This window comes from Carassius auratus, unplaced genomic scaffold (assembly GCF_003368295.1).
Source record: "Carassius auratus strain Wakin unplaced genomic scaffold, ASM336829v1 scaf_tig00217984, whole genome shotgun sequence".
NCBI lineage: Eukaryota > Metazoa > Chordata > Actinopteri > Cypriniformes > Cyprinidae > Carassius > Carassius auratus.
The window spans coordinates 1-15000 of record NW_020529338.1 but is presented as its reverse complement, the minus strand read 5'-3'; the positions used below and the strand labels follow the sequence as shown (position 1 = coordinate 15000).

General features: G+C 36.5%; 1 non-coding gene and 9 pseudogenes across 1 annotated transcript; all 10 read right to left on the bottom strand.

Moving 5' to 3' along the window:
- Nucleotides 1–5866: 5866 nt before the first annotated feature.
- On the bottom strand, nt 5867–5985 carry LOC113104273 (uncharacterized; annotated as a pseudogene).
- Nucleotides 5986–7054: 1069 nt separating this feature from the next.
- Nucleotides 7055–7173, bottom strand: LOC113104281 (5S ribosomal RNA). Its single transcript, XR_003292008.1, has one exon. It is a non-coding gene; the product is annotated as a 5S ribosomal RNA (ribosomal RNA).
- Nucleotides 7174–7958: 785 nt separating this feature from the next.
- LOC113104272 (uncharacterized) lies at nt 7959–8077 on the bottom strand (annotated as a pseudogene).
- Nucleotides 8078–8577: 500 nt separating this feature from the next.
- Nucleotides 8578–8696, bottom strand: LOC113104270 (uncharacterized; annotated as a pseudogene).
- Nucleotides 8697–9766: 1070 nt separating this feature from the next.
- LOC113104275 (uncharacterized) lies at nt 9767–9885 on the bottom strand (annotated as a pseudogene).
- Nucleotides 9886–10674: 789 nt separating this feature from the next.
- LOC113104274 (uncharacterized) lies at nt 10675–10792 on the bottom strand (annotated as a pseudogene).
- Nucleotides 10793–11575: 783 nt separating this feature from the next.
- LOC113104269 (uncharacterized) lies at nt 11576–11694 on the bottom strand (annotated as a pseudogene).
- A 785-nt stretch (nt 11695–12479) lies between these two features.
- Nucleotides 12480–12598, bottom strand: LOC113104271 (uncharacterized; annotated as a pseudogene).
- A 651-nt stretch (nt 12599–13249) lies between these two features.
- Nucleotides 13250–13365, bottom strand: LOC113104276 (uncharacterized; annotated as a pseudogene).
- Nucleotides 13366–14150: 785 nt separating this feature from the next.
- On the bottom strand, nt 14151–14269 carry LOC113104268 (uncharacterized; annotated as a pseudogene).
- Between the last annotated feature and the right edge of the window lie 731 nt (nt 14270–15000).

The window sequence follows — 15000 nt, the reverse complement described above, 5'->3', positions numbered from 1 at the left end:
TTAAAACATTGTGTCTCAACAAGAAATCCAAATTATGCAGGGCGGGACTTTTAAACCTACATTTTACATTTTTCCAGATTTTTGTTACATCTAATTCACAAAAAGACCTTTCCCAAAAATCTGTTGCTTTTGGTCTTAAAAATACAAGATCACATAAACAAACATAAAACATTTTAAGAACACAGCCATTGAAAGGAATCTGTTCATCATTTCTTTTTAAAAAAACTCCAGGTTTCTCATTTCCTGTTTCTTCATCGTCAATGCTTTTAATCCACTGTAGTGGCACAGCTTCTTTTAATTTTATGTATTGCTCCTTAATCAGCTTTCTATTTTCTATATCTTCATTCTCTTCTAATATGTCTATAATTGCCTGTAAAGGTAAAAACCCAGGTTTTACCTCATATAAAATGTCTTTGACTTGTCTTAATCCTGCATAATACCATTTCTTATAAAAAATTGTATTACTATTCCTTAAAATCAATTTGTTTAAGAAAAGGGGCTGTTTCAATAGTTGCTCTCTTCCTTTAAACTCCACATGAACCTTCCCTTTAAAAACTTTCCATGCTCTTAAGACTTCTTTATAAAATTCAGGTATCTTCTCAAGCATATTATCTGTAAAATTCATCCACATAAAATCATCCCCCATTTTCCCACACTTATTTATAAAGAAACTCATAATTTTTTTCCATACCATATCATCATTATTCCAAAACTTTTTTACTGTCTTTATTCTCATACTCTTCATTCTTACCATTGGATCTATGAGTCTCAAACCTCCCTTTTCCACCTCCCCAATTATTGTGTCATATGCTATTTTTGCTGGCTTATCATCCCATAAAAACTTTAAAATATAAGTTTTTATTCTTTTGTACGCCCATGCTGGCAGACTAACCACACTTAAAATATACCACATCTTAGACAGGAATAAAGAATTTAGAACTAATACTTTCCCTTTTAAAAACAATTCTCTTTGTTTCCAAAAGTTAAGTCTTTTTTCCATTTTGCCTATAACCTCCTCCCAAATCAGGTCTCTTGTTTTCATTTCATCTTTCCCAAGTATAACTCCTAAAATCTTTAATTGGTTCTTCTGCTCTTTAAATTCCCATTGTCTTCCCAAAGTATCCACCTTCCCTATCCTCATATACTCAGTCTTTTCTTTATTGACTTTAGCTCCTGTTCCGCTACAATATTTTTCAAAAATTAACATTGCTTTTTCGATACTCTTTAAATCCTTTAAAAACAAAGTCGTGTCATCTGCATATTGGAAAATTTTTTGTTGCATTACACCATTTTCAACTAAAATTCCTTGTATTTGTTTTTCTTTATTAATTGCTATTCCTAATGGTTCAGCAACTAAAGTATAAAGTAATGCCGATAAAGGACAGCCCTGCCTTATAGACCTCGAAATTTCAATATAATCAGTTAAAAACCCATTTACTTTAATACAACTTAAAATGTCAGTATAGAAACATTTCATCCATGTTATAAAATTCCTCCCAAATCCAAATTTTTCAATTAAGTCAAACAAATATTTATGCTCTACTCTGTCGAAAGCCTTTTCCAAATCTATGCTAATTAAATACCCTCCTTCACCTTTTTCTTTCATATACCACATTAAGTCTCTAATATTTGTTACTATGTCTGATATATCTCTATTTAAGACACCATATGCCTGATTTGTTGTTATGATGTTTGGAATCACTTTTTTCAGTCTGTTTGCCATGATCTTAGCCAAAATCTTATAGTCAGTATTTAGCATACTCAACGGTCTGTAATTTTTAAGATGATCTTTATCTCCTTTATTCTTATAGATAATTTTTATCATTCCTGTCTTCATGCTTTCACTCATTTTTTTCTGCTTAAAAGTATCAGCAAATAAATTGTGCAGAATAGGTATTAAAACATGTTTAAAAACTTTGTAAAACTCAGATGTTAAGCCATCTAGTCCTGGACTTTTCCCATTCTTCAACTGGTCTATAACCTCTTCAATTTCCTCTTCATTTATATCCTTATCACACATTCTTTTATCTTCTTCATTTACTTGAACTTGAATTTGATTCAATAAATATTCTTCATCTTTCACATTTATATTATCTTTTTTAAATAAGGTAGTATAAAAATCCTTCACTTCTTTTAAAATACCTTGTTTTTCCTTCACAACTTTCCCATCTTTTAATATACTTTTGATCAATTCTGCATGTTTTCTTGATTTCTCAAACTCAAAAAAGAATTTTGTACTTCTTTCTCCCTCTACTGTATTTTTCGCTCTGCTTCTAATTTTAGCTCCCCTGCACTTTTCCTCCTCTATTTTCTTAAATTGTTCTTCTAAAAACACTATTTTTGTCACATCCATCTTTCCTTCAGACATCTTTTTCATTTCTTCTTCCCATTCCTTATTTAAAAATCTTTCTTTACTTTTCTTTGTCTTTTGCAATCTTTTTGAATATTCAATGGATATTTTTTTCATAACTTTTTTCAAATTATCCCACCACAAACTTTTTTCTTCATCATATAGAATATTGTTTATACTATTTATTATGACATTTTCTATTTCCATTTTGTAAGACTCGTTTTTTAAAAGTTCAGCATTTAAAACCCACACCCCTGGACCTCTCTCTACTCCACTAAAATCAATTATTACATTTAAAAAATCATGATCACTTTCACTGAACCTTTTATAAAATACTTTTGATATAAATAGTTCTAGCTGTCTGTTACATAAAACCAAATCAAGTCTACTTTGCTTTAATACTGTGTTCACAATTTGCCTTCTGGAATATTCTCTTTTTACTCTGTTTCTTTCCCGCCATATATCTAAAAATTTGTGTTTTTCCATCATTTTCTTTAATTCAGTTCTCCCCACATCTGATCTATATACCATATAATCCTCCACATCAATTCTTTCCAAAATAGTATTAAAATCCCCAATTAAAATTCCTTTTGTATAACCATCCATTAAAACATTTAAATTTTTTAAAAAAGATGACTCTTTCTAAACGGTCATTTGGTGCATGAATTGTACATATCGTTAATTCTTCTTCTTTGCTTTTGACTTTAACTACTAACAATCTTCCTACATTATCTGTGAACATTTCTGTTGCTTTTTCTGTCACTCCCCTTCTAATTAAAATTGCTACTCCTTTTTTCCTGTTTGGGTCATTATTGTAAAAAAATTCTCCATCCCATATTTTCTTAAAACCATTAACAATGTCTTCATTCCATCCAGTTTCTTGTATACATATTATATCACTCTTCTTTGTTAAATAGAGTACATTTTCAAATTTAGTCCTAGTTGACAATCCTCTTGCATTGATTGACACTAGTTTCAACTGACTCATAGACAAAAAAAGAAAAATATAAATGCAAAACAAAACCCACATCACTTTTGTTCAGTCTCTCTCAAATCAACATCTTTTAAAGCAATTATCTCTACTTTCTTCTTCTTTTTTTCTTTAGATTCTCGTCTTATTCTTTGTCTTTCCAAGACCTTTTCAATGTTTATTTGTCCTGTTGTTTTCCCTTTAGTCCCCCTGCTCAAAAAACTTTTTTTTCTCTCCCCAATGTCGCTTACCTCTTCCGGGATTGTACTATCCTTTGTTCCATTATTATCTTCTTTATTTACCATTGCATCCTGCTCCACATTTTTCACAGATTGTTGTAGTCCAGTCATCACTTTTTCTTCCCCATTCTGCTCATTCTCACTTGTTTCCTCTTCTTCTTCTTCCTCTTCTTCTTCCTCTCCTTCACTGCTCAGTACATCCTTTGTTAATCCACTTGTTTTTTGTGATGTATTTTCTTTATCAGCCTCCTCCAAATGCTCCACTTCATTATGCATCTCCATTTCCATTTCCTCATGTTCCTCTTCATCCGTTTCACATGCGCATGTTGGCAATGCCTTTCTGCAGCCTTGGCACCGCAGGGCTGTACAGTCCCGCGCATAATGCCCCTGCTCCAGGCATTCTCTGCATGTTAGTAGAGGGCAGTCTTTCTTTTCGTGTTCAGCACTTGAACATATTCTGCATATTTTTACTTGCTGATCATGAATGACTCTGAAGAACTGTATTCCTTCCTCTGTTTCAAAACTGGTGTTATATGGAAGGGACACCACGTCCTTAGGGAATTTGACTCGAATAAATCTTGTCCCATCTGCCACCATTGTCCCTGGGTAATACCTCCTTCTCAACGGCAGTATCGGTGTAACTCCCCAGCTTTGCAGTTTTTGTAGTACATCCTTGTCATTGATATAATTTGGCAAACGTAAAAAAGAAACGACCCTCTCCATTTCACAAAGTTTGCTTATTTTACACATTTGTCCATTCAATAGTAGTCCATTCAATAAATTGTCACAGTCTAGTTGATTCTCCAATGTAAGCTCATACTCGAAGTCATTTTTTTTCCTTAGTCCATATAGTTTACCTTTTCCAGTAATGTCCTCAATAGCTTTAATTATCATGATGGCAGTTAGTTTTTCTGGATTTTCCACAGTCATTGTCAGTGTTGTTTCTTTCTTGTATTCCCTCTGATATTTCATTTTGTCTTTTAATCTATTTATCATTTCATTTCTCCGACATTCTTCTTGTCTCTTTTCTCCTTTTGTATCAAACTTTTCTTTACCTTGTGTAGTTGGTTGCTGTTCAGTGCGGCCTTTCTCCATTTCAGCTCCATTTCTTTTCCCTCTTGATACAACAGTTGCCCATGTTTCATTGTAATCCTTTCCATCGTTTTTCATAATCCGTTTTTCCAAAGTAGTGTCTCCTTCAAAATCATTGTTCTTTTCCTCAAAAACCTTGTCCAGATCTGATCCATTAGCCATTGTTTCCATCCTTGTTAAATAGCTTAGCCACAAAAAAAAAAAAAAAAAAAAAAACACAAACAAACAAAATAAAATAGCTCAAACCCCAGACAGTTTAAAACTGCCCGGGGTTAAAACGACGTTAACAAAAACAAAATACTTCAAACTTTTTAACTTGATATTAAACAAAAACAAAACAAATGAAAAAAAATGTGGGAGAGCCTTTCTCTCCAACTGCAGCACAGTACTTCCTGTCAGACTCTCTAGCGCCGTCAGGCTGGTATGGCCATAAGCGAAGACTGCTGCAAAGAGAAGGCTATTTAAAGATCAGCCAATCTACTCGCCAGTACATTATAAAAGTAGGAAAGAAACCCCAAAAGCTTAAAGCACCTGGTATTCCTAGGCGGTCTCTCATCCAAGTACTAACCTGGCCCAAACCTGCTTATATTCAGAGATCGGGCATTGACTCTATTTTTTGCCAAATTTATTATATACTAAGTGAAAAAATTCCAAAAGCTTAAAGCACCTGGTATTCCTTGGCGGTCTATCATTCAAGTACTAACCAGACCTTAACCTGCTAAGATTCAGAGATCGGGCATTGACTAATTTTTTTTTTTTTTTTGCAAGATTATTATATAATTCGTGAAAAATATCCAAAAATTTAAAGCACCTGGTATTCCCAGGCAGTCTCCCATCCATGTACTAACCTGGCCCAAACCTGCTTATATTCAGAGATCGGGCATTGACTCTATTTTTTGCCAAATTTATTATATACTAAGTGAAAAAATTCCAAAAGCTTAAAGCACCTGGTATTCCTTGGCGGTCTCTCATCCAAGTACTAACCAGACCTAAACCTGCTAAGATTCAGAGATCGGGCATTGACTCTTTTTTTTTTTTTTTTGCAAGATTATTATATAATTTGTGAAAAATATCCAAAAATTTAAAGCACCTGGTATTCCCAGGCAGTCTCCCATCCATGTACTAACCTGGCCCAAACCTGCTTATATTCAGAGATCGGGCATTGACTCTATTTTTTGCCAAATTTATTATATACTAAGTGAAAAATTTCAAAATAGCTTAGAGTACTTGGCATTCCCAGGCGGTCTCCCATCCAGGCACTAACCAGGCCCAAACCTGCTTAGCTTCCGAGATCAGACAAGATCGGGCATAGCCAGGCTGGTATGGCCATAAGCGAAGACTGCTGCAAAGAGAAGGCTATTTAAAGATCAGCCAATCTACTCGCCAGTACATTATAAAAGTAGGAAAGAAACCCCAAAAGCTTAAAGCACCTGGTATTCCTAGGCGGTCTCTCATCCAAGTACTAACCTGGCCCAAACCTGCTTATATTCAGAGATCGGGCATTGACTCTATTTTTTGCCAAATTTATTATATACTAAGTGAAAAAATTCCAAAAGCTTAAAGCACCTGGTATTCCTTGGCGGTCTATCATTCAAGTACTAACCAGACCTTAACCTGCTAAGATTCAGAGATCGGGCATTGACTTCTTCTTTTTTTTTTTTTTTTGCAAGATTATTATATAATTTGTGAAAAATATCCAAAAATTTAAAGCACCTGGTATTCCCAGGCAGTCTCCCATCCATGTACTAACCTGGCCCAAACCTGCTTATATTCAGAGATCGGGCATTGACTCTATTTTTTGCCAAATTTATTATATACTAAGTGAAAAAATTCCAAAAGCTTAAAGCACCTGGTATTCCTTGGGGGTCTCTCATCCAAGTACTAACTAGACCTAAACCTGCTAAAATTCAGAGATCGGGCATTGACTCTTTTTTTTTTTTTTTTGCAAGATTATTATATAATTTGTGAAAAATATCCAAAAATTTAAAGCACCTGGTATTCCCAGGCAGTCTCCCATCCATGTACTAACCTGGCCCAAACCTGCTTATATTCAGAGATCAGGCATTGACTCTATTTTTTGCCAAATTTATTTTATACTAAGTGAAAAAATTCCAAAAGCTTAAAGCACCTGGTATTCCTTGGCGGTCTCTCATCCAAGTACTAACCAGACCTAAACCTGCTAAGATTCAGAGATCGGGCATTGACTCTTTTTTTTTTTTTTTTTTTTTTGCAAGAATATTATATAATTCGTGAAAAATATCCAAAAATTTAAAGCACCTGATATTCCCAGGCAGTCTCCCATCCATGTAATAACCTGGCGCAAACCTGCTTATATTCAGAGATCGGGCATTGACTCTATTTTTTGGCAAAATTATTATATACTAAGTGAAAAATTTCAAAAAAAGCTTACAGTACCTGGTATTCCCAGGCGGTCTCCCATCCAGGCACTAACCAGGCCCAAACCTGCTTAGCTTCCGAGATCAGACAAGATCGGGCATAGCCAGGCTGGTATGGCCATAAGCGAAGACTGCTGCAAAGAGAAGGCTATTTAAAGATCAGCCAATCTACTCGCCAGTACATTATAAAAGTAGGAAAGAAACCCCAAAAGCTTAAAGCACCTGGTATTCCTAGGCGGTCTCTCATCCAAGTACTAACCTGGCCCAAACCTGCTTATATTCAGAGATCGGGCATTGACTCTATTTTTTGCCAAATTTATTATATACTAAGTGAAAAAATTTCAAAAGCTTAAAGCACCTGGTATTCCTTGGCGGTCTATCATTCAAGTACTAACCAGACCTTAACCTGCTAAGATTCAGAGATCGGGCATTGACTTCTTCTTTTTTTTTTTTTTTGCAAGATTATTATATAATTTGTGAAAAATATCCAAAAATTTAAAGCACCTGGTATTCCCAGGCAGTCTCCCATCCATGTACTAACCTGGCCCAAACCTGCTTATATTCAGAGATCGGGCACTGACTCTATTTTTGCCCAAATTTATTATATACTAAGTGAAAAAATTCCAAAAGCTTAAAGCACCTGGTATTCCTTGGTGGTCTCTCATCCAAGTACTAACCAGACCTAAACCTGCTAAGATTCAGAGATCGGGCATTGACTCTTTTTTTTTTTTTTTTTTTTTTGCAAGTTTATTATATAATTCGTGAAAAATATCCAAAAATTTAAAGCACCTGATATTCCCAGCAGTCTCCCATCCATGTACTAACCTGGCGCAAACCTGCTTATATTCAGAGATCGGGCATTGACTCTATTTTTTGGCAAAATTATTATATACTAAGTGAAAATTTCAAATAGCTTAGAGTACTTGGCATTCCCAGGCGGTCTCCCATCCAGGCACTAACCAGGCCCAAACCTGCTTAGCTTCCGAGATCAGACAAGATCGGGCATAGCCAGGCTGGTATGGCCATAAGCGAAGACTGCTGCAAAGAGAAGGCTATTTAAAGATCAGCCAATCTACTCGCCAGTACATTATAAAAGTAGGAAAGAAACCCCAAAAGCTTAAAGCACCTGGTATTCCTAGGCGGTCTCTCATCCAAGTACTAACCTGGCCCAAACCTGCTTATATTCCAGAGATCGGGCATTGACTCTATTTTTTGGCAAATTTATTATATACTAAGTGAAAAAATTCCAAAAGCTTAACGCACCTGGTATTCCTTGGCGGTCTATCATTCAAGTACTAACCAGACCTTAACCTGCTAAGATTCAGAGATCGGGCATTGACTCTTTTTTTTTTTTTTTGCAAGATTATTATATAATTCGTGAAAAATATCCAAAAATTTAAAGCACCTGATATTCCCAGGCAGTCTCCCATCCATGTACTAACCTGGCGCAAACCTGCTTATATTCAGAGATCGGGCATTGACTCTATTTTTTGGCAAAATTATTATATACTAAGTGAAAAATTTCAAAATAGCTTAGAGTACCTGGCATTCCCAGGCGGTCTCCCATCCAGGCACTAACCAGGCCCAAACCTGCTTAGCTTCCGAGATCAGACAAGATCGGGCATAGCCAGGCTGGTATGGCCATAAGCGAAGACTGCTGCAAAGAGAAGGCTATTTAAAGATCAGCCAATCTACTCGCCAGTACATTATAAAAGTAGGAAAGAAACCCCAAAAGCTTAAAGCACCTGGTATTCCTAGGCGGTCTCTCATCCAAGTACTAACCTGGCCCAAACCTGCTTATATTCAGAGATCGGGCATTGACTCTATTTTTTGCCAAATTTATTATATACTAAGTGAAAAAATTCCAAAAGCTTAAAGCACCTGGTATTCCTTGGCGGTCCATCATTCAAGTACTAACCAGACCTTAACCTGCTAAGATTCAGAGATCGGGCATTGACTTCTTCTTTTTTTTTTTTTTTTGCAAGATTATTATATAATTCGTGAAAAATATCCAAAAATTTTAAAGCACCTGGTATTCCCAGGCAGTCTCCCATCCATGTACTAACCTGGCCCAAACCTGCTTATATTCAGAGATCGGGCATTGACTCTATTTTTTGCCAAATTTATTATATACTAAGTGAAAAAAATTCCAAAAGCTTAAAGCACCTGGTATTCCTTGGCGGTCTCTCATCCAAGTACTAACTAGACCTAAACCTGCTAAAATTCAGAGATCGGGCATTGACTCTTTTTTTTTTTTTTTTTTGCAAGATTATTATATAATTTGTGAAAAATATCCAAAAATTTAAAGCACCTGGTATTCCCAGGCACTCTCCCATCCATGTACTAACCTGGCCCAAACCTGCTTATATTCAGAGATCAGGCATTGACTCTATTTTTGCCAAATTTATTATATACTTAGTGAAAAAATTCCAAAAGCTTAAAGCACCTGGTATTCCTTCGCGGTCTCTCATCCAAGTACTAACCAGACCTAAACCTGCTAAGATTCAGAGATCGGGCATTGACTCTTTTTTTTTTTTTTTTTTTTGCAAGAATATTATATAATTCGTGAAAAATATCCAAAAATGTAAAGCACCTGATATTCCCAGGCAGTCTCCCATCCATGTACTAATCTGGCGCAAACCTGCTTATATTCAGAGATCGGGCATTGACTCTATTTTTTGGCAAAATTATTATATACTAAGTGAAAAATTTCAAAAAAGCTTTACAGTACCTGGTATTCCCAGGCTGTCTCCCATCCAGGCACTAACCAGGCCCAAACCTGCTTAGCTTACGAGATCAGACAAGATCGGGCATAGCCAGGCTGGTATGGCCATAAGCGAAAGACTGCTGCAAAGAGAAGGCTATTTAAAGATCAGCCAATCTACTCGCCAGTACATTATAAAAGTAGGAAAGAAACCCCAAAAGCTTAAAGCACCTGGTATTCCTAGGCGGTCTCTCATCCAAGTACTAACCTGGCCCAAACCTGCTTATATTCAGAGATCGGGCATTGACTCTATTTTTTGGCAAATTTTTATATACTAAGTGAAAAAATTCCAAAAGCTTAAAGCACCTGGTATTCCTTGGCGGTCTATCATTTCAAGTACTAACCAGACTTAAACCTGCTAAGATTCAGAGAACGGGCATTGACTTCTTCTTTTTTTTTTTTTTTTGCAAGATTATTATATAATTTGTGAAAAATATCCAAAAATGTAAAAGCACCTGGTATTCCCAGGCAGTCTCCCATCCATGTACTAACCTGGCCCAAACGCTGCTTATATTCAGGAGATCGGGCATTGACTCTATTTTTTTTGCCAAATTTATTATATACTAAGTGAAAAAATTCCAAAAGCTTTAAGCACCTGGTATTCCTAGGCGGTCTTTCAACCAAGTACTAACCAGACCTAAACCTGCTAAGATTCAGAGATCGGGCATTGACTCTATTTTTTTTTTTTTGCAAGATTATTATATAATTTGTGAAAAATATCCAAAATTTAAAGCACCTGATATTCCCAGGCAGTCTCCCATCCATGTACTAACCTGGCGCAAACCTGCTTATATTCAGAGATCGGGCATTTTGACTCTATTTTTTGGCAAAATTATTATATACTAAGTGAAAAATTCAAAAATAGCTTAGAGTACCTGGCATTCCCAGGCGGTCTCCCATCCAGGCACTAACCAGGCCCAAACCTGCTTAGCTTCGAGATCAGACAAGATCGGGCATAGCCAGGCTGGTATGGCCATAAGCGAAGACTGCTGCAAAGAGAAGGCTATTTAAAGATCAGCCAATCTACTCGTCAGTACATTATAAAAGTAGGAAAGAAACCCCAAAAGCTTAAAGCACCTGGTATTCCTAGGCGGTCTCTCATCCAAGTACTAACCTTGGCCCAAACCTCTTATATTCAGATATCGGGCATTGACTCTATTTTTTGCAAATTTATTATATACTAAGTGAAAAAATTCCAAAGCTTAAAGCACCTGGTATTCCTTGGCGGTCTATCATTCAAGTACTAACCAGACCTTAACCTGCTAAAGATTCAGAGATCGGGCATTGACTTTCTTTTTTTTTTTTTTTTTTGCAAGATTATTATATTAATTCGTGAAAAAATATCCAAAAATTTAAAAGCACCTGGTATTCCCAGGCAGTCTCCCATCCATGTACTAACCTGGCCCAAACCTGCTTATATTCAGAGATCGGGCATTGACTCTATTTTTTGCCAAATTTATTATATACTAAGTGAAAAAATTCCAAAAGCTTTAAAGCACCTGGTATTCCTTGGCGGTCTCTCATCCAAGTACTAACCAGACCTAAACCTGCTAAGATTCAGAGATCGGGCATTGACTCTTTTTTTTTTTTTTGCAAGATTATTATATAATTCGTGAAAAATATCCAAAAATTTAAAGCACCTGATATTCCCAGGCAGTCTCCCATCCATGTACTAACCTGGCGCAAACCTGCTTATATTCAGAGATCGGGCATTGACTCTATTTTTGGCAAAATTATTATATACTAAGTGAAAAATTTCAAAATAGCTTAGAGTACCTGGCATTCCCAGGCGGTCTCCCATCCAGGCACTAACCAGGCCCAAACCTGCTTAGCTTCCGAGATCAGACAAGATCGGGCATAGCCAGGCTGGTATGGCCATAAGCGAAAACTGCTGCCAAAGAGAAGGCTATTTAAAGATCAGCCAATCTACTCGCCAGTACATTATAAAAGTAGGAAAGAACCCCAAAAGCTTAAAGCACCTGGTATTCCTAGGCGGTCTCTCATCCAAGTACTAACCTGGCCCAAACCTGCTTATATTCAGAGATCGGGCATTGACTCTATTTTTGGCCAAATTTATTATATACTAAGTGAAAAAATTCCAAAAGCTTAAAGCACCTGGTATTCCTTGGCGGTCTCTCATCCAAGTACTAACCAGACCTTAAACCTGCTAAGATTCAGAGATCGGGCATTGACTCTTTTTTTTTTTTTTTTGCAAGATTATTATATAATTTGTGAAAAATATCCAAAAATTTAAAGCACCTGGTATTCCCAGGCACTCTCCCATCCATGTACTAACCTGGCCCAAACCTGCTTATATTCAGAGATCAGGCATTGACTCTATTTTTTGCCAAATTTATTATATACTTAGTGAAAAAATTCCAAAAGCTTAAAGCACCTGGTATTCCTTCGCGGTCTCTCATCCAAGTACTAACCAGACCTAAACCTGCTAAGATTCAGAGATCGGGCATTGACTCTTTTTTTTTTTTTTTTTTTTTGCAAGAATATTATATAATTCGTGAAAAATATCCAAAATGTAAAGCACCTGATATTCCCAGGCAGTCTCCCATCCATGTACTAATCCTGGCGCAAACCTGCTTATATTCAGAGATCGGGCATTGACTCTATTTTTTGGCAAAATTATTATATACTAAGTGAAAAATTTCAAAAAAGCTTACAGTACCTGGCATTCCCAGGCGGTCTCCCATCCAGGCACTAACCAGGCCCAAACCTGCTTAGCTTACGAGATCAGACAAGATCGGGCATAGCCAGGCTGGTATGGCCATAAGCGAAGACTGCCTGCAAAGAGAAGGCTATTTAAAGATCAGCCAATCTACTCGCCAGTACATTATAAAAGTAGGAAGAAACCCCAAAAGCTTTAAAGCACCTGGTATTCCTAGGCGGTCTCTCATCCAAGTACTAACCTGGCCCAAACCTGCTTATATTCAGAGATCGGGCATTGACTCTATTTTTTGGCCAAATTATTATATACTAAGTGAAAAAATTCCAAAAGCTTAAAGCACCTGGTATTCCTTGGCGGTCTATCATTCAAGTACTAACCAGACCTAAACCTGCTAAGAATTCAGAGATCGGGCATTGACTTCTTTTTTTTTTTTTTTTTTTTGCAAGGATTATTATATAATTTGTGAAAAATATCCAAAAATGTAAAGCACCTGGTATTCCCAGGCAGTCTCCCATCCATGTACTAACCTGGCCCAAACCTGCTTATATTCAGAGATCGGGCATTGACTCTATTTTTGCCAAATTTATTATATACTAAGTGAAAAAATTCCAAAAGCTTAAAGCACCTGGTATTCCTTGGCGGTCTCTCATCCAAGTACTAACCAGACCTAAACCTGCTAAGATTCAGAGATCGGGCATTGACTCTTTTTTTTTTTTTTTTTGCAAAGATTTATTATATAATTGTGAAAAATATCCAAAAATTTAAAGCACCTGGTATTCCCAGGCGGTCTCCCATCCATGTACTAACCAGGCCCAACCTGCTTAGCTTCCAGATCAGACAAGATCGGGCATAGCCAGGTGGTATGGCCATAAGCGAAGACTGCTGCAAAGAGAAGGCTATTTAAAGATCAGCCAATCTACTCGCCAGTACATTATAAAAGTAGGAAAAAACCCCAAAGCTTAAAGCACCTGGTATTCCTAGGCAGTCTCTCATCCAAGTACTAACCTGGCCCAAACCTGCTTATATTCAGAGATCGGGCATTGACTCTATTTTTTGCCAAATTTATTATATACTAAGTGAAAAAATTCCAAAAGCTTAAAGCACCTGGTATTCCTTGGCGGTCTATCATTCAAGTACTAACCAGACCTTAAACCTGCTAAGATTCAGAGATCGGGCATTGACTTCTTCTTTTTTTTTTTTTTTTGCAAGATTATTATATAATTTCGTGAAAAATATCCAAAAATTTAAAGCACCTGGTATTCCCAGGCAGTCTCCCATCCATGTACTAACCTGGCCCAAACCTGCTTATATTCAGAGATCGGGCATTGACTCTATTTTTTGCCAAATTTATTATATACTAAGTGAAAAAATTCCAAAAGCTTAAAGCACCTGGTATTCCTTGGCGGTCTCTCATCCAAGTACTAACCAGACCTAAACCTGCTAAGATTCAGAGATCGGGCATTGACTCTTTTTTTTTTTTTTTTTTGCAAGATTATTATATAATTCGTGAAAAATATCCAAAAATTTAAAGCACCTGATATTCCCAGGCAGTCTCCCATCCATGTACTAACCTGGCGCAAACCTGCTTATATTCAGAGATCGGGCATTGACTCTATTTTTTTGGCAAAATTATTATATACTAAGTGAAAAATTTCAAAAAGCTTAGAGTACCTGGCATTCCCAGGCGGTCTCCCATCCAGGCACTAACCAGGCCCAAACCTGCTTAGCTTCCGAGATCAGACAAGATCGGGCATAGCCAGGCTGGTATGGCCATAAGCGAAGACTGCTGCAAAGAGAAGGCTATTTAAAGATCAGCCAATCTACTCGCCAGTACATTATAAAAGTAGGAAAGAAACCCCAAAAGCTTAAAGCACCTGGTATTCCTAGGCGGTCTCTCATCCAAGTACTAACCTGGCCCAAACCTGCTTATATTCAGAGATCGGGCATTGACTCTATTTTTTGCCAAATTTATTATATACTAAGTGAAAAAATTCCAAAAGCTTAAAGCACCTGGTATTCCTTGGCGGTCTATCATTCAAGTACTAACCAGACCTTAACCTGCTAAGATTCAGAGATCGGGCATTGACTTCTTCTTTTTTTTTTTTTTTTTTTGCAAGATTATTATATAATTCGTGAAAAATATCCAAAAATTTAAAGCACCTGGTATTCCCAGGCAGTCTCCCATCCATGTACTAACCTGGCCCAAACCTGCTTATATTCAGAGATCGGGCATTGACTCTATTTTTTGCCAAATTTATTATATACTAAGTGAAAAAATTCCAAAAGCTTAAAGCACCTGGTATTCCTTGGCGGTCTCTCATCCAAGTACTAACCAGACCTAAACCTGCTAAAATTCAGAGATCGGGCATTGACTCTTTTTTTTTTTTTTTTTGCAAGATTATTATATAATTGTGAAAAATATCCAAAAATTTAAAGCACCTGGTATTCCCAGGCAGTCTCCCATCCATGTACTAACCTGGCCCAAACCTGCTTATATTCAGAGATCAGA